At 37.8% G+C, this 20,641-nt stretch overlaps 1 protein-coding gene across 1 annotated transcript in view; it reads right to left on the reverse strand.

The window, feature by feature from the left end:
* The window catches only part of LOC5567948, a 450,669-nt gene extending 430,657 nt beyond the window's left edge, over positions 1-20,012 (reverse strand). The window contains exon 1 of the mRNA XM_021851321.1: positions 18,644-20,012. The gene's annotated coding sequence lies outside the window, so the exon portion shown is untranslated. The remainder of the gene's footprint in view (positions 1-18,643) is intronic.
* Positions 20,013-20,641: the final 629 nt, after the last annotated feature.

Genomic DNA, 20,641 nt, shown 5'->3' on the forward strand with positions numbered 1-20,641 from the left:
GTTTTGAATCTAGGATGATTCCGAGGTACTTTACCTGATCAATCACATTAATCTCAGAGCCAAACGACATAAAGGACGAATTCTATCGCGATTTCGTCTTTTCGTAAAGAAAACAATAGATATTTTATTTGGATTAACAAAAAGGCTGTGTTAGCGACACCAACTCTTAACTACCTGAAGAGCTCTTTTCGTTAGGTCGAATAGGGTGCTTATGCACATACCAACTATGAAAGCTAATTCATAAGTTGGAAAACCGCAATCAATGGGTTTCCTTAATAGCGTATCTGCTACGAGATTCCACACAAGTGGTGATAAGACTCCCCCTTGGGGGCATCGGCAAACACTCAGTTTTTAAATCGCAGCTTGACGCAATGTCGAGAAGAGATGTCGGTTTTTGAGCATTTGATAAATCCAATTAGTAATCATTGTAGGTATCCCATGGTGGCTTCCAATATGGCATCGAAAGACACGTTATCAAAGGCTCCCTCAATATCCATGAATACACCCAAGCAGGATTGCTTCTGAGCGAATGCTTTCTCGATATCGTATACAACTTTGTGTAAAAGAGTTGCAGTGGACTTTCCAGATTGGTAAGCATGTTCATTCACATTAAGAGGCATGTTTTAAAAACGGATATGATGATCGATAATGCGTTCCAGACATTCTAGACTGATTGGTCTAAGACTCTTCACTTCTTCATACGACGTACGTCCTCCTTTCGGGATAAACTTTACAATAATATCACGCCGGGATCTGGATATATATCCGGTAGCAAAACTGTGTACATGCAGCTTTCTCAAAACATGTTTGCTAAAAAAAAATCCCTTCTGGAGCAGAACAGGACAAATCCCATCTGCGCCTGGCGATTTGAAAGGAGCAAAACTATTGAGTCCCCATTGAATCGATTTAGTAGTTACGATACTGCGAGTCAGAGGCTTATAACTACCGTAAAATGGGGTGAAGTTGATCTCTTTTTAGCGATTCTGTTATATACTTCCAAGTAGGAGTCATGTATTATTATCCAAATATTTTTTTAAACCTGTACTGGTTGGATGTTTATCGAATTATACTATATATGCTCGAAAGATCGAATGATGAGATAACATGGAATGCCTGATTGAAAGTCGCCAAAGGAGAAAGAGCACAGAATACACTATGTAAAACGCATAATGCGAAACCATGTAGGTTATAATTTGAATTAAATGACAACATATTCATAATCCCACCCTTATTTAGCCTTAGACGAGAGACTGAAGCAGGGCAGCCGATTATCTCGGAGAAACACAAGGTCACCTGTACCATTTCTCCGGGTAGCACAAGAAGGGCATAATACTGTAAAAGGCGCCCTGGTACTCCACAGGCTCCAGTTTTTTCAAACGCAAATAATGGTGCGTACATGATTGGTTTGATTTTTCAAAGATTTTTCTTATTTTAAGTAAGTTCAGGTGAACCCCAACTTTTGCAAGATGACTTGAATGACTGTTTCAATGATTTTGAATAGTTTTCAGATTTTTCCGCAAAATTTCGTGAGTGTTCTTCAAAGAATATAAGATTACGATTCTAGTGACACCTTGTTTTAAAATTTTGGTCGATCCAAGGCTGAGGAAATTACAAATGTTTTTTCAGTGTGTTTTTTGAAAAATGTCGCTACTTTAAGTAAAAATTTTGTATACAAAATTAAAAACATGTTTTTTGAAAAAATACATACGAATTAAGAATAACTCTTTGCCTTTTGAATGCGGCTTAGAGTATTTCAATTATACGAGTAGTTACAGAGATATGGACAGAACACTTTTGTATGTTTTTGAGGAGGTGAACCCAAACTTTTGCACGGAAGTGTACATGTTTTGAATTAAGAACTAATCAAGAGACATGTGCTCCGCTAAAGTTTTTTAGAACATTACAAAAACAATTGAAATTCATTAAATTGAATTCGTGACCATCAGTGAATGTAATCATCTGAAATATCATCTGAAAATGAGATTTTATATGAAACGTTAGAAGTGCCAATTTTCTATCACACTGATTTAAATTATCCTCATCTAGAGTAATCAAGTTATCAAACTATATAGCACTAAATAAATTGTAATAGTACGTTCTTGTCGCTACAAAGCTCTCGGGTTGCAATAATTGCGTGAAATTGCATTTGAATTATTGTAGTAACATATAGACAACTACATGATTTTTCGATGTATACAGTTTAATGTATTTCATTACAATTAGTATAAGTGCATGAATGATTCTATCTTTTTTCTAGACAATTCCCAGACAACCAGAAGTCGCATGAAAGTTCAAGCAATAACTCGTTTATTCATACAAATTACATCAAATCTGCAACATACGGTAGCTAAAATTGTCGGATTGATGAGTTTCCTCGCAAAAACACTTTTTTTCGGAGTTCATTTGTACATTTTGTTTCGTCCCGTACACTCGTATAAAGTAAGTCGAATCACTCCGTAGCAGTTGTCAAATAAACATTTGTTATCATGAGTTAAGTCGCATAAGATCACAGGTTATTTTGGTAGAAAATTTATACACTCGCATTGTATGATATTATTCATCACATATTATATGCACGTTTGTCGCCTCCACTTTTGTAAGGCCTTTTCGCAACATCTTACAATTATCTTGTTTGGGTATCTCTTTTGAGTCAGAATAGTATTCGTCATCGACAAAGTCGATGCATCATCAAGTGGATACTAAATAAAGAACACAATTTTCTTCTGAATGTCATTAGTCGTAGAGTCAGCTTTCGGTCAACAAGATTGCTCCAATTTTCTAGAAACCTCTATCCCCACTCGGGGGATGAGTTTCGTGCAATGATGGTGATAGACGTGGCAACCGACGGTCAACGTCCGGACCAGCGAAACCCTGTCTGATGCGATTTGACTGATTTTGATGTTTTCCAACCCAAGGGCACTTAATGGGATGGTAATAATCCAATATTTTGACTAGCTCCATCAAATTGCTTCTACTTAGTGGCGAGAATGGGAAGATCAATGTTTCTCAGTGATTGATTTATATATTTCGTCAAGTGTAGGTAGACAACATACAATAATAACAACTATTTCTCACATGCTATGGGTTATTTCTATCGTTCTTTAGTCGTTTTTTAACCTCCCTTGTGCATTCGGGTCATTTTTGGCCAATCGACACTCTAAAGGAGCTGTAACTTTGTAGAGAAAAGGAATAGAAATCTGAAAATTTATGATTTCCTAACTTCATTAGACGTACATTCCCATGCTAACAGATGCTTTCAGCGACCTCTAGGAGCGGTGCTACAAAAAAGTTACACATGCTTTGAGAGTCAAAAATAACCCATGACTTTGAAACACTCTCAAAAATCCATTTTTGAGCCGATTTTCGTTCAGCCACGATCCTAGTATAAACGTTATAGGGATCCTATTCTTAGCACTCCTATTCTTAGCACTTTCGATGCACTTCAGCTGTAGGATTTTTTGAAAGCTACCGATCTCACATTTGGCCAAAATATGCATCGTACTAGGGCGCTTCTTATTGCAAAGTTTCAGACAATTTGGCCGAGAGAAAACTCCCATGCCAAAGTGAATCATAGAAGTACCCAAGTGGATCTGCACCCTATCAAAAATAAAAAAAGAGAATGTTGAAAACAGCAACTTATGTTTAAAATTAAAATTATGTTTTTTTACAGCTAAATGTTCTTTATTGCTGAAAATTTCATATTATTTGAAAAGCACTCGTTTCACAAATTGTATCAAAGGATCACCCAGCCTTCGGCTACCAACTATGAAAAAATATCGCCGAATTGTTTGAATCCAGGTACAAAATATCCCGTGACGATGTTGTTGCAATCGACGTTTATCCATGTTGAAGTACATCGGGAAAGTCCTCAACGTCCGATATTCCATCACTATCAACTTTGCCTGGGGAGGCAAAAATGGCTTCCTCTTTTTTTTTCGCGTTGTTTGATGTTTGGAAATAGAGCCGACAACAAAAACGACCGATTTTTGCGGAATAATTTTTGCCTCCGCGGAGGGACGCATTAATCTAGTGAAAAAATATTTGTTCTGAGAATGGAATCGATATCATTCGACGGGATGGATAGGCAACGCACGTTCTATGCTCCGATAGTCGAATGTGTGTTTGATGAGCGTCTGAACAAAATTGATATGGAATGTACTCCGGCGATGATACCAAAAAAGTGGCGGATTTCGATCCATTCTATATTAAGCCTTTTGTGAATTAGTTTACCGCGAAACGTTTGGAGCGGAAATGGATCCGGCTTTATATGGGTACGTTGTTCGTCGTGCGTTATGTATTTTAAAATAAAATTGACGCAGATTACTCTAACTTTAGATTCGAAACATTTATATGTTTTTGAGATATCAGGTAATTTAATTTAATTGGACATTTTGGGCAGATTTATTCGTAACATATAGAAAGATTGGTGGCATACTGAATGCAAACCAGGTTTCTTACAGAATGGGAGATTTCGAAATGATTTCGTATTCTTCTCTTTCTAGATGTCCAATATCCTTAGAATGATATCTTTTGCTCAGCTCTGAATTGGTTTTTCAAAATAATGAAGTTTGCTACGAAATTAGGGTTGTGTGCACGTAGTGCGGTTTTAAAAAGAGTATCGGCCATTTATGTTTATGCTCACGTATTTAATAAAAATTTGTAATTTTATCGTTTACCAAATTGAGTTCCATAAACAACCCTTTCCCATATCCAAACTCCCAGTGTTTTCTTATGGAAGTGCAATCAAAGGACCACAAAGCAAGTAACACGTTAACATGTAGATTAATTCTCACATGGCATCCATAGTCGGAACTATAAAAACAAGTTAAACTAGTGTCAGATTTTCACCAGTTAGTTGAGTGGTAAAAGTTGACGAAAGGGGAAATTTGTTTCATATATACCCGATCCAACCCACCGGAATAACTCAGTGTACATATCCAGATTACAAGTTTTTTGTTATAAAAAAAACTCGACATCCATACGATCCCATTAGAATCAAAACGAAGGCGATCGTAGAAAGCTTAGCTTAGCTTAGCTTAGCTTAGACTGACTACACATATCAATGGTTGCTATTCCGTGATTGACCGAAGTCAGTGAAAATGCACAAAGAATCAACTAGAAGTTCGGCTGGGATTGGCCATAATCTTCTTCAGTGTGCATAATTCAGTGCCTCTATTTATACAGGGTCAATAACGGCGCCGGCCACGTCCTTGCAGTCAGGTGGGATTGGGGGAAGGAATGTTAGTGTGTAACCTTTGCTTTTTGGAGACCGTGTTTGCCTCTGCATCTCCACAAAGGTTACTGGGAGGGATGTTTGTTAATGGGGAGGATCGTTGGGTCATAGGATTCACTTTGATAAGCGATTAGACCATGATAAACAATGATTTGTGAGATATATACATGCTTATACAAAAATATAATATTTTCATTTGATATGAACAATTTCTATGTAGAGGAAAATTATGCCGACACTTGAGGTGACGAACCATTCAAAGTTTGTTGAACAAATACCTAAATGTAACATTCCTACAGCTGTCAGGACGAAAGCATGTGTTATTATATTTTACTCATTTGAAAAGAAACAAAAAACTCGATTGGTTGGGACATCATAGAACACCCTTATTATTATGCCGACACTTACAGTGGCGAACCATCCAAAGTTTGTTGAATAAAGTGAACCTTTCGCAAGTCTACACTTGTAGTGTCGAACCATTCAAAGTTTTTTAATTACAAAAATAAAGGTAATTAAGAGGTGTTCTGAAAAAAAAAATGTTAAACATAAATAAATCATGAATCAGAGTTTGTGTCGACACTCACAGTGACGAACCATCCATAGTCTGTTGAAAAATCATATTTACGTCCCACCATTGTAACGATTGAATGTGCAGTCATACATATATTATAGATTAGAAATAGTAGCATGAAACGAGCTCACCAATTGATCCGTTATCCTTGACTGAGCAGCCACAATCCACTTTCGGCTTCACTCGTTTGCTCGGCTATAAAAAAGCACTCAGGAAAAATAAATAAGCGCGCGACCCAAAAAGAATAAAAAAAAAAAACTGTTCGGGCTTTCTTGACGCACTGCCCAGGAGCAAGCGTCAAGGTCGAAGGATCAAACAGAACTAACCGATCGCGGCACTTTTTCAGTTACTCCAACCGAACTCACCGATCACGCCACTTTTTCACTTACTAGACCAACGCGCGACATGTTTGATCCTGCCCTCGTCGCTCGCCCCGGCAAAAGCAAGTGTCAAGGTCGAAAGATCAAACAGAACTAACCGATCGCGGCACTTTTTCACTTTCTTCAACCGAACTCACCGATCACGCCACTTTTTCACTTACGAGACCGACGCGCGACATGTTTGATCCTGCCCTCGTCGCTCGCCCCGGGAAAAGCAAGTGTCAAGGCCGAAAGATCAAACAGAACTAACCGATCGCGGCACTTTTTCACTTTCTTCAACCGAACTCACCGATCACGCCACTTTTTCACTTACGAGACCGACGCGCGACATGTTTGATCCTGCCCTCGTCGCTTGCCCCGGGAAAAGCAAGGTCGAAAGATCAAACAGAACTCTCAAAACGAAGGCGATCGTAGAAAGTAACACAAAGTAACAAAAATAACCTTTTTTCGAGTCTCGAGGATCAAAATAATGTCGTTTTCGTTTTTAAACCTGGGTTAGTATTAACCTGACTCCAGAATAAAAAAAACGTTTTCAGGTTAATCTGTCAAACCGTGTGTTGGTGTGCGTGCCATCACGCGGAGCTGTCTTGTCAAACGTTGCTTCGCTGTAATATTCTTGTTCAACCTGTGTTTGCCGCTTTTACCAAGCTAACACAAAAATACTACAAGTAGGGTTTTGTTCTACTTCGTCGTAAGCGCTACTATTCGTCGTATCAAACTTTAAATGTTTCACTACGGCGGATATTCAAACTTACCTGCAACACAGATTCATTATCCAAGTGTAATTTTGTGAAAGCTGTTATGGTTTGTACACTTATACACCAACAATGCAATAAATCTACTGTATTTCGGTAAATAACTTCAGTTCAATTATCCACTTGGCACTTTTTCACCGAAATCGCATGGACGAACACGATTTGAGAGAAATGCTTAGCGATCGACTGAGCCACACCACTTTCCAACACAAGTTTCTTCCCGCCCCCGTGGGTGACTTACTTTGCCGGGCACTTATTTTCACTATGGAAAACCTTCGTACTTCTTCACTGAAGGATTTCATTCCAATCACACACCGTAAAACTTCAATATATCACCAAATTTTACGAAATTTCCTCAACCGCCGCGTATAATTGAGAATGTAAACAAAGTTCAATCCGTCGTACTGAGAAAAAAAAGCTGGTGCGCATCAATGTGTGCGCGACGCTCGACGTAACGTACGGTTCCTTTGATTGTGTTGTTTTCGCTGTACTGTGAGCAAATGCCATAATTGTACGGTCAAAAAGTATTGTGTTCATATGTTTGGGCTGTATTATGATGACGAACAATTATTAATTTTAAAGGAACTTATGTCGTTTTCGTTTTTAGGAACTGGGTCGGTGATCAACACATAAACAAAAAAACGTCAAGCAAATTGTAATCCGGTCGAACCTGAATCGGGTTGGGGTTGAAACTGTGAATCAGAACGGGTTGCGCCAGTTCCAACCTAGGTTCAAAAACGAATTCGACATTAGTATATTCCATCATGCTGAAGGAATGGAGGGAGATGCCCGTAGATCTATATATTCTAGTAAAACATTTTATTATAGCGTTGATATGTTGTGTTTTAACCATTCAATACACACAGTGAGCCGTAAGCTGTGAGACGAATCTGCAAACTGATTGCGACGGAGTTGAAAACGATACGACGGACTGAGAATACGGTAGGATGCATTTTCTTTGCATTATTTTCAAAAAGAGATCAAGATTTATCAAAATGTTATTGTACAATACTAAAGCCGTTTTGAGAAAAAAATGTTTGGCATCGGTTTGTATCAGCATCATTCACCGCAATACTGGGAAAATTGCAGTTCTCACCGACCTATGCTTAATACGATGGATACTAGCACTTCACCCTATTATAATATTGTCGTATCCATTTTCAAAACTGCGCAAATATCATGACAATAATTTCAGCTGTTGCTTTTTACAGGCGCAAATTTCGTCGAAACTAGAATAAAATAATTCTGTACTCAAAATGTATACAAATGCATATACCGTAATCCGGGGGCATATTGATCACATCGCAAGGCACGTTTCACAACTTTTTGTTATGCCATCCTTTGGAATCTCCATAACTCGATATCCAAGAGACCATCGACTTATAGAATTATCGAGTTATAGACTATACGGACACAATCCCAAAATCAAAGGAACAAATTTCTGCATTTCCAATACATTAATGATCACATCCTTAAGAGGCAATATTATTTTGGTAATAGTATTTTAAAAACTATTTTTTGAAAACTTTTTTTTTTGTAAAATCACGTTACTTTACTGACAATCAATAATATTATTCGTTAATGTTTTGAACTTCTATTACAACCTACAAGGATTTATTCCTCCAAACCTTCAACCTCCAAAGAAGAACTAGTATTTTAAAATAAATATCGAGTTATGGAGATATTTACCTCTAACGTGACAGCGACTAGTGGAGATATCGAGTAACGGAAATATCGACCTAAGGAGAGCACGATGTAAAGAAATTCGAAGTTACCGATAAATCCATCTATTTATAGCATATATCGAGTTGTGGAGAGTCAGCTGTAGTTCAAAATCATCATTAGATGTTTATAAAGTAGAAAACATGACATGTCTGTGATGTCAACGAAACATTAAACAACTAATCTGTAGACGAATTCCGGCGCGTATTTTCTTCGAAAAGAAATTTTTCTTGCTGGCGAGTAATGGAAGAAAATTACTGCTCTTCGAAGAAATTGTTCGCCGGGATTTACCTACTGATCATTGCAGTGATCTATTTGACCCCGGATTACGGTATATACTACCTTTTTATCCATACCATGTAGTTCTCCACCACGTCGTTCATGAAATTGCCCACACGCTTTCGCTTAATTATCTTTTTTTCGAAATAACTGATAAAACCAAATCTGCACCTCACTGGCAGGAGTTTCGAGTTAAAATTTGATTCAGATTCTGATTCAAATAATTTGACCTCGGAAGCAGCGAGCGTAACCGCAAGCACATAATTTTGCATTTTGGATGTTTTATTTTGTTGGTTTGTACTGAAGAACAGTTCTTGTTGTTACAATTTTGACAACTCGTATGAAGTTGTATTGGTGAACCCAGTTATGAAACTGTGATTTATCACAGTGCGAACCTATCGGTTTTGGGGTTGGAACTAGTGCGAAACTAGGTCCAACCTGAGCGAATAAAAAAACGTTTTGACAGCAGTTAGGTTGGAACTAGTGCGAACCTAGGTTGGAACTGAACAAAAACGAATTCGACATAAGTGTCTCTAGTAGATTTGGGGTAGCTGAATTTAATTCTATTTTCAGAAATGTTCCATGACGTCAAACATTATGATACAGGTCGCCAAAGTTGTATAAAACACCTGTTTTATTGATGTTTACATTAAATTTAAACTATGATTCACTAAACTTTTTATTGATCTTATCCACCAAACATGCAAATAAGGACTTCAACTTTCATTTATCTTATCGGTTTAATCGATATTTCAACAGGCTCATAGTCAGTTCTCTTATCTAGCAAAATACTATACTTTTCTAAATCATCAAAACATAACTTCTGAGCATCGAAAGCATTATAAACATTGTTGATAAGCATTGTTTAATATATTAAGTTTTATTGCAAATTAAGCAAACAAGTTGCCATATAAGCTGATAAACTTACATGCAAGTTGAATGAAATCGCCAGATTCTGTATTTTCAAAAACCAATGTCTCAGAAATTAGACGTGATATAATATTTTTGAAAACGGCAATGCATTCAGCAATCGAACGTCTATCACGCTATTTTCAACTGAAATTCGAGCAACTTCAAAATTATTGCCGGTTTTGGAGATTACCTCTTAAAATCAGACAAATTTGACAACGACCAAGCAGTGAATGGCACAGACTGGAGTGTGACAGTTACAGAGAGAATAAATACTATCGTGCATCCTGTTTTATGAACTGAGACCGTTCGAGAAGTCTTTCGTCGACGAATACCAAGCTGGTTTTCGTGAGGGCTACTTGACAACGAATCAGATGTTTACCTTGCGAATGATCCTAGATAAATTCCGGGAGTATAACTGGCAGACTTCCCATATGTTTATTGAGTTCGAGGCGATGTACGATTCAGTGAAAAGAAATTGGCTGTGGCAGGTAATGCCTGAACATGGTTTTCCGGCGAAACTAATTAGGCTGACACGTCCTATGCCGGACGGTTCGACATCAAGTGTTTGGATTGCATACAAGGTGTCAACCTCGTTTGTGACGTTAAATGGATTGAATCAGAGAGATGCACTTTAAATCTACTGGTCAACATTGCACTCGAGGGTGTTATTAGGGGATCTAGGAGAAACGTCACTATCATCACATGCTCACACAGCGAGGATAGGTCTGACCATTAATTACCTAAATAGATACATGGTTGCAGGTAGAGATAGGGGTAGGCTTTATTGGGTAAGTGCTAAGGTAGTTCTTGATGGGGATGTGTTTGAAGTTATTGAGAAATTTGTTTAGCTTGGAACACTTGTAACATGTCACAACGACGTACCCGCGAAGTGAAAAGATGTACAGTCGAAGCTTGATATAACGACATCGCAGGGGACCGTCGTTAAAGGGAGATGTCTCTATAAAATGTGTCGTTATTGAGAAGTAGAAATTCTATTATCATTGTTCAATTGCATTGTATTTCACTCAGAGTTAAGTTCGTTGTTACAAAAATAATATCAATAATGTATAATGGATATCATCTACCAATTAGTTTCACTCATTCATTTCTATCAGTTTTTTTTAAATCAAAAAACTTTTGAAACTGTTTTTTCAATGCCAGCCGTGGTCATAAGTCCTGAATAAATAACTTCGAAAGCTTTTGATAAGTCGGCATCAGTGGTTAACTCATTGTCGCTCCTCCCTGAGCTGCTTGTGAAACTTGTTGATGATTCTCCACGAACTATTTGAAATATGTCAACATCTAACAATAGTTCACTTGAACATATATGTAGTCTGTGAATATAATATTTTAAGTTTAACTTGAATGTTTCTTTACTTATGAAATTAGCATACCATCAAAAGATTAGAATCCAGGTTCCAAAAGTTTTTTAAAGCTGCTGTGACCATCTATATTTTCGTCATTGAGATCATTCTCGTCTAATCATAGAGAGCTTTGTGAAACCAGTTTTGACAAAGCAATTGACTATAGTAGACTGCTTCACATTGTTGTGCCATACATCGCTAAGCATATTGATGGACTGCAATAAATTAACCTGATAATCATCTTGTTCTTCCATGATATCAAGTTTTTTTTAGTATTTTATTGTTGTAATGCACCTTGAGGCATTTGATTATGCCAAGATCGAGGGCAGTGTTGTGAAAAACTCAATTTCTCACAACTCACGCTTGAGATTTTTCATGCGTGAGTTGTCAATCATGCAAGGGTTCATTCAAATATTACGCAAAAATTGTCAGTTTTAGACCCCCTCCCTCCCCCACGCTACAGCTTTTGTATGGTAAATTTTAATTTTTTGTATGGACCCCCTCCCTCCCCCTGTTGCGTTACGTAATATTTGAACGATCCCCAACTCAGCAGTCAAAAAATCTTGGATGAGTTGGCTCACCTTTTTAACTCATTGTCTCGTATTTCCACAGTTTACTCACACACGGCAATAATTTCTTGTTAGTCTGGTAAAATTATAGTAATCCTTTCTAACGTAAACAACAACATTCGGGTCTCACAAGTTTTTGCCGGGTTTTGCGGCTGAATCATTTTTTACGGTTTGAGTTGATTGAGTTGATTTTGCATCAAAATCTTACGCGTGAGATTTGCGAAGCAGATCTCTAATGAGTTGGCTCTCACGGGAGAGCGTATTGATTGAGATTTTGAGTGTGAGTCTATCAACACTGATCGAGGGTTTGGAGTACCGAGTTCATATTAGGAGGAAAAAAGTGTAATTTATTGTTTCTCAATTTCGTTTGCATTTTTGGGTGACTTAAACAATTGTCGACAAACAAAATCTCACGATTTTCAAATCTCATTTTTGAGTCCAATGCTAATGCCCACTCCTAAAATAATGAACTCATCATCCAAGATTTCGAGTTATTTCTGAAAGTCACAGGGAGATTTTTAACATGTTTGAAGCATGTGGGCTTAGCGCTCTTGCATATTAAGAGCAGTATCAGTTTTTCTGATCTATCCATGTTCGTAGCAACAGCAACAGTAATGCACTCTTCAGAATTGTTGCCACCATGACATTTGTCATATAAAAAACAATATTTTGTTCGGCATTCATTTGAAAAATAGACCTGTTCAATACATGTTAAAAATGTTTTTGTTACTATACTTTTCAAGTAGCGTAAGTAAGGTTGTAGTTTTGAAACAATCCGCTTCATATGAATTTACAGCTCCACTCTTACGGCTGGCTTCTTTGTACGAAAGATCATGCCTTTAAACAAAGATTTGTAGAGCCATCCGTCACTTGCTATAAACGAATTCTGTCTCAGCTTGCGTGCCAATTCGTTTGCCTTCTCTTTTATAACTCTGATGAACAATATAATTCTGCAAACAATTGCTTTTTGGCAAAATTGTCCTGAAATACTTCAAGCAATTCTTCCAGAGTGTTTACAGAAATTTATTTAAGGTTTACCCAACTAATTGCAAGTTTGATCCCTGTTTCGTTGTTTGGGATATACCTTCAGGAATAAATATTACGAAGCTCTGAGATACATCTCACTGGTGATTTATAGCAGAATATTTTGGGAAATTGGGACTGCGATAAAGAAGAAGTATTAAATAATTTCTAAATTATTGGTAAAAGCTTATGATTGAAAAAAATATCAATCAAAATGATGCTGTTGGATGACTGCCAGAAATCTCAATACTGTTTAAGAACTTGAGTGAATAGGTGCAAATGTTTAACATTGCCATTAAATGATTATCTATATGAAAATAGAACAACAAGTAAAATAGAACAGTAGGAATAGGACTACTAATGCTCGGATTTCTATATTTCTTACCAATTGAAGATAGCTGAAGACTTTTGTGACTAAATAAAATTGAGAATATGTCTGAACAAATGATGAGTGACGGATTCTCCCAATGGGATTTTTCTCAAAAATACCTATGGAAAATTAACCTAAGTTTGCTCCACAATTCTGTACAAATATTGTCAATGATTTATACACAAATATCTTCCATGAATCTTGTGCAGATTTTTCGAGGTTTACTTACTTTTTTTAGAAACTCCACTTAGAGCTACGCTTTGTAATAATTTCAACGGTTTTAATGAAAGTAAAATACTGCTTTACTCTCTTATTTTTACAGTTAGCTTCCAAAATCCATTAAAGTTTCCTGTAGAGAATACTAAAGACAGCTTTCTTTAAGTTATATAACAATTTTTTGATATAATACTGGCGACACGGCTCGAAGAATTCCTTCTATATTACTACGTTTACTTGGTTAATTTGGAAAATTCAGAAATTTTTCGGAGTACCTTCGGGAAATGATAAAAATTGAAACCAGACAGTATGAGGAAAATTCTAAAGCTATCAATGGTTATTTGTGAATACTAACGACTTCTGACAACACGTTTAGACAAAATTAAGATTGTTGAGGAATATGAGAAATTTCAAGATCAGTAAACAATTAATTATGTGTGGTTAGGTTTTCTTGAAGAATATTTGAATAAAATAGACAGGAATATGATAAAAGTTCATAAATACTTAACCCAAAACACTATTATGTGTCAACACAGCACTTTCTTCGATCCGTGGTTGACCTGGCATTCTAAAACAGTACTTGTTCAAAATGCCACATGAACGGACAGAATAAACCAAAACATTTCTGGTGGGACGAATTAAGATATTTGGGTAAGACACACCAATATATTGGGATAGAATGCACGGTTAGATTGACATCCTGCTGTGGAGTGTCTGATGTTTATCGATTGATAAAATAGAAGGGAAAAGTCTATTTATCCGAATACTATTCCTGATGTTATATTTGAAAAAATAAAATTTTATTGTTAGAAATTAGGAATGTTAAGGAGTAATCTTTCCCTTCTTACGCTTTCACTGGTATCTGGTATGCCGCATATGAAGAATACCTCGAATTATTTTTGTACTGGTTTCTGTCCACTTTTAGTTTGATTGCGAAAATTTCAATAAACAGTCGAGACTCTACATTACAATGTTCTACATCTCGATATCTCTCCCTATGTCGATGATTTTTTTGGTTCCTTCATTCTGCATATATTTTCACTCTCCATATCTCGATATCTTTCTATTACTATAGGGACTGTTTGGGTACGTCATCAATGTTAACTTCCTTTTACCGATCAGCCTAGATAGCTGCGTAGTGTCGATAGCGGTTGTTTCAATTGGTAAGAATTAACACTCCGGTGGTAAAAGTGCACCTCACAGGTGACCCCTAATTCATGCGGCTCTAAGCTTACCGAGCCTAAGAATGAATGGTTAGAGGGGGTCTGAATAAAACCTAACCTCTAACGGAGCCTGTGGAGTACCAGGGCGCCCTCTACAGTATTGTGCCCTTCCTGTGCTATCCGGAGCCATGGTGCAGGTGACCTTGAGTTTCTCCGAGATAATCGGCTGCCCTTCTTCAGTCTTAAAGGGTGTTCACGATGAAATTGCCACACACAAAATTGATTCGCAAAATTCAAGTTTTCATCCGATTGCCTTCAAATATTCAGGGATTCAAAAATAACTATTAAAATTTATTTTACCATTTTACTCGTATTTTATTTACAACCAATACGCAAATGCCCGCACCTTGGCATTAACCACGGCCATAAGATTCTGCACATCCTGTGAATCAACCGTATTTTGCATGTAAACCCATACTTTCTTCAGTTCCTCGACTGTCTTCACTACCTTAGGTCGTTTAAGAAGGCGCTGCTTCATAATCGCCCAGTACTTCTCGATGGGGCGGAGCTCCGGAGTGTTGGGAGGGTTGAACATTTTCGGCACGAAATTGACCTTATTGTCCGCATACCACTTCAGCACGTACTTGGAGTAGTGGCATGAGGCCAAATCCGGCCAGTAGATTGTTGGGACGTTGTGGGCCTTCAGGAGAGGAAGCAGCCGCTTCTGGAGGCACTCTTTCATGTACACCTGTCCGTTCATCGTGTCCTGGGTAACGAAAGGTTTCGTCGTCCATGATGCAGCATTCAACTTTCGTCAGCATGTTGAGGTACAACTTCCCGGCACGGGTTTTGGCGGACTTGTTCTGCTTATCGCCGCTATTAGGGGCCGTTTTTTCCTTGAACGTTCGAAGCCCAGCCTTAGTTTTGGCCTTCTGGACAAAACTTCGGCTTAGGTGCAGGTTCTTGAAACAAAACATTTTTTGTGTGATTATCTCATCGAAATTCAAATTATTGATCCCAATAACCAACGAAAGTTTTTACTGTAGCGGCAATTGGAGGCCGCGGTTTTTCTAACATGTACAAGTGTATTAACATTTCCTTGCTATAGCGGAACCGTTGTCTATCAGGTTGGTCTTTAAGCGGGTTCCATAGAACAAGACTTGCTCTGCGACTTTCACCCTGCTTTCACTCTGCTGCGACTTTCTCAGGGTGATCTTCCATTACAATCATTTACGAAACAAAATCTTTAAAAATATCTTAATGCTAGTAGCCCGACACCTACAAAAATGAGTAAAGGAAGTATGTAACTACGTCCAATAAGATATTATACTACATCCTAATTTTGTGCATATTATAACTTTCCTTCTCATAATAAATTCACCCGTCTTTTCGAAATAAGCTGTTCTTCAGAGCATTGCAACGTGGCTATGTGAATCTCACCAAAATTAGAGGACAAATCCAAACAAAATTTAGAATGTAAAAATTATGAAAACCTAGTTGCTTCTAATGCTTGAAAAATACACTGTTGAGCCAGAAATCGTAAAATTATCTTCCCACTCTCAAACTAGAATAAGTCTCAAAATGTTATGCATCCGGGGTGATGGCGTAAGGGGTAATGACCCATTCTGGGTAATGGCGTTCGGGGGTAGCGTCATAGAGTCATTGCAGTAGTAGCTATGGTTTGACCATATATCAATATCAGGATTAATAGCGAAATTCGAAATAATGCATTTTTTGTAAGTTTGTCACGAAATGTGTTTACCGTGAGCGGAAATAGGAACATTTAGATGCAGTAACAAATGCAATTAAATATTTTTTCATGCAAGTTTTCCAAATTCGTTTTATTTTGCTGCTGATTATCTATACTTAGAGCTACATTGTGACATAAAAATAGTATTGATCGATACCATAGTTATTTTATAATAAACATTTGAACACATAACTTCCCTTATATGCTCGGAATCTGGTGCACTGATGGTACTTTATAAAGAATTAGTTTCCCCAAAATTCACGGGACATTTTCTACAAGGGGTAAGTCGGAGATCCCTTCTTGATTTCCGCTTTAGAGATCCTATAAGTAATAGATTCAATATCTGCAGACAAAATTTGTTTTTGCTCCCTCGAATCAGAATTTTCACACAAATTTCTCCTAGAAACCGAACAAAGTTTTATGCAATCCATCAAAAAACTCAACAAGAATTTCTTGAAACGTTTTATTTGCAAAACTCTTTCTGATTTTTATCTTTATCATAAACAAAATAGTGACTTTAGAGACCATTTTGCTGAAAAAAGGGACTCTAGGGATTTTTTGTTGCAAATAGTGATTTTTAGTGACCAGGCTGAAAATAGTGAACAAGTCACAAACAAATGACTCGCTACCAGCCCTGCCTATGATTTGAGGTCAAAAGGCAATTTAGAGGAATCTTTGTAAGAGTATAAAGAGTATATCATAGCACAATACCAAAGGATCTGTCGGATGCACATCTATATAAATAAAAATGGAATGGTGTTTGTATGTCATGAAATAACTTACAAACGAGTCTACGGATTTGGATGATTCTTTCTCCATTTTATTCTTTAAGGGATCCGACGTGTTTGTGTGTATCAAAATACAAGGATATTTACCAGAAAAGTCGAAAAAAACGGACATTAACGGAACTGTTATTTTGTATGGGGTGATTCAAATCGTTTTCCAACAGCCTACTTGATGGCAAGACGAAGTTTGCCGGGACCACTAGTTCTAAATAAATTTTGTTAAAAACTACTTGAGAAAGATCTAGAATTCAACAAGAAATATAAAAATATGATTGTAAAAGTAATTCCACACAACATGTTGTTGATAAATAGGAATTCAAGGGTTGAACGAGTTCAAGTTCCTTCTTGAAGAACGTTTTCAATGTGTAAGGGTGCCAGTACCAGACGAATACATAAATAAATCCCTATAAACTTCGTTGTATGTTCTTTGCTTGTGTCTGTTAATAGAATAATTTTTGTAGCAGTTTTAAGAAAAAATCTTGGCGACATTCATGGGTGCATTTCTGGAAGAATCCATCTCCCAAAAAAATACCTTCTAGTTTTGTCGAGAATTCGCTGAATGAATTCGATGTATGTGCAGAAACGGTTCAAAGAATAATTCCTGGAGTGGTTATTGGAGAAACTCTATGAAGAATCTCTGAAAAAATACCAAACGGAATACAAAGTCGGCCGGAAGGAATTCCTGGAGAAATATGTGAAAACCAATTCATTGACAATATTTCTTTGTGCCAATATCCTTGGCAGAAACCGTTTGAGTTGCATAACATATTTTTGGAGGATTTATCGTTAAATCCATTGCGAACCTATGAATATTTGTTTTGTACTCCAAGAAGTCTATTGTGACGTAAGTGTTTTATGAACATAACAGCTGGAGACAATCTTTAAAAAAAATGCATCAGAAATGTAACACTAGTCAAATATTCAAAGCTCTCAGTTGATAACTGCTGTAATGCTCTTAGCACATTAAGCTTAGAAGCAGATAATATCACGTCTTTAGGAATTATATTACGAATTGTATCAAAAACAATAAATTACACTTTTCTCACTTCAATCAATCGAAACGTTTACAGAGCTGATGGTATGATTGTCACAGCATATACAGTATACTAGGTAATTTTTCTTTGTAAACAATGGTTCTACATACAATATGATAGAGCTGATTAACAACTTTCATAACGCTAAATTTCACCATTTTGATACTCACCTACCCCTCGTTACGTTTTTTGTAAAAATATGCTTCTTTTTGTAAAGATAACCACCCACCCTCTTCAGCATTATGATACTTGTGAATTGGCCCATACAATGCGTCTGTTTTTTAAATAACAAGTTCTACTTTATGCTAAACCAAAGTCAACCTACTTTGAACATATCAAAAACCGGCCGAGTCTGCATAATATACCATCCTACAAAGCATGTCCATTTGGCGACCTTTTATTTCTCAACCGGAAATCGGAATCATCGTCGTGAACCGTAAAAGACCCTGGATACACTCGCAAGCTTAGTAAAAACCCACGTTCATATCCCAAATATGAAAGAAAAAAATCCACTCACTTTTAGTTTTCCGCCTGACCGGTTGGTCTCTTATCTCCAGACACTGACTGCCTTGTCCAATTCAAAATTCTGCCACTGCATCTCCTCTTTCTATTGACTTTTCCATCAACCACAGGCTGTCGTTCAATGCAGAAAAAAAACCTTCACTTTCCTTTCAACTTGCCAGGCAGTGTTATTCAATTCGCCTTTTCGGTGATTTCTCCAAAAAACCGTGTCGGCATTATAGGCGACGACGGACTCGATTTTCCACCGAACAACAACACTCTCAAAGCAGAGAAGAAACTTCCCAAGACGCACACACTTTCATGACTGCTTTGCAATATCCACTTGGCGAAAATTCAGAAACACAACTTTCACCACCTTCCGTCCACGGAAGCGACTTCTTCAATCCACGGGACTCACTCTGCCTAGGCCGGAAATTTCTTTCTTCTGAATATTTCTTCCGTTAATCTTATTTGGTTTGCTCCATTTCCAAGTATTTGATTTTTTTGCTTCTTCCAATTTTTCACTTTTCAATCACTTTCCGAAGTTTTCCTTGTCTGCTCTCTCTGTAGAGGAGGGGGAAGGGGAGTGGTAAGGAACAAGAAAGTTGCCTACATCCGGGGCTATCGATGAATAAGAGAATTTTCCTCTTCACTTGACTATCTTCAGCAGACAGTGCTTTCGTTTCACGCGACTACAAGACTCCCAGGGGAGTCTCCACACCCGTCTCTCAACGTGAACTTGTCGAACAGGCGGCTGGCAGAGGTTGGTAAGCTCGCAACAATCTTCCCACACTACTCCCGTTTCGTCTAACCTTCAAACAAAGCATCACATACTTCCACACACATTGATCAACCGAACGGGACGCGAAAATTTTGCACGAAACCGACTAGATATCTACCAATCAGCGGAAGGGACGAAGGTGTGCACTAATTTCACTGGCTGTCCCGCAAAGGTCACTGTCAACCCTTCCGGGATTCGGCGACGATGTTGGCTAGCTGCTAGATAAGAAGTCCAAAAAGCGATAGATTCCGTATTCCTCAAATTCGGGAAATTCCAAAGAGGCTCCCAGGACACGACGGAAAGGAAATTCCAGAGCATATAGCGCAGAAAAAGAAACACTCCGACTTCCACCCACTTTTCGGCTCACACGGAATTCTGTCTCGGGTGGTCGTCTCTTTATGTCTGTCTCGGAACACCCGGCGGTCGGGACACTCGTGCAGATGTGTGCCACACCAATATAAGGTAACAAACAGTACGGCACACACGATATGCGAGATACCAAGCTGATGTGTGATGTTTGGCTTTGTGGTGCACAATTTTTAATGATGTACAGAGAGAAGGAAAGAACGCGCGCGCGTGAACTATCCCTTGCGAAGGACACTCTACGACTGACTGGCGAAGGATTCCCTGACGACAACGGGACTATCCTGACCAGAGACACCCGTCGTCGGTTGCCGGAATCGTTGCTCGGGGACGACGACGGCTTTCGGTCGCATCATTGTTGTTTTCAAACAAATCGCGAATCAGCGGCGAGCGAGAGAGCAAGGATTCTTATGTTTATGAGAGAACGTGATTCTCTCAGAATCATAAAGAAAAACATTTTGCTCGGATGGCGAGAAAGGACACAAGGGGTAGAAAATTGTGGGTTGTTGAGGGAAAAGCATCGCTGAGAGGGCAGAAACTGACATGCGTTGGATGTGTCATTTTCCAGGGGTTCGGAAGGACGTTTGCTATAAAATTTTGCTATTTTCAAGAATTGGTAGCCGGATATTACCCACCGCGATAACTCCCAGCTCTATTTTGGTTTCCATCTAAAATGAAAATTACGTTGCTGCAGATACAAGACATAATGATAAATCCAGGAACAACAATATTTCAACTTTAAATTTTAAATCATGAAAGAGAAAGGTTCATTTATATTTTCAAATTTTGAAAACACATGTTATTATTAACACTTCAGTCGTCGCGCTGTTGTATTTTGTACAACACTGTTGAAAAACCTCGCTTTTCATT

Source organism: Aedes aegypti, chromosome 3, assembly GCF_002204515.2.
Source record: "Aedes aegypti strain LVP_AGWG chromosome 3, AaegL5.0 Primary Assembly, whole genome shotgun sequence".
Lineage (NCBI taxonomy): Eukaryota > Metazoa > Arthropoda > Insecta > Diptera > Culicidae > Aedes > Aedes aegypti.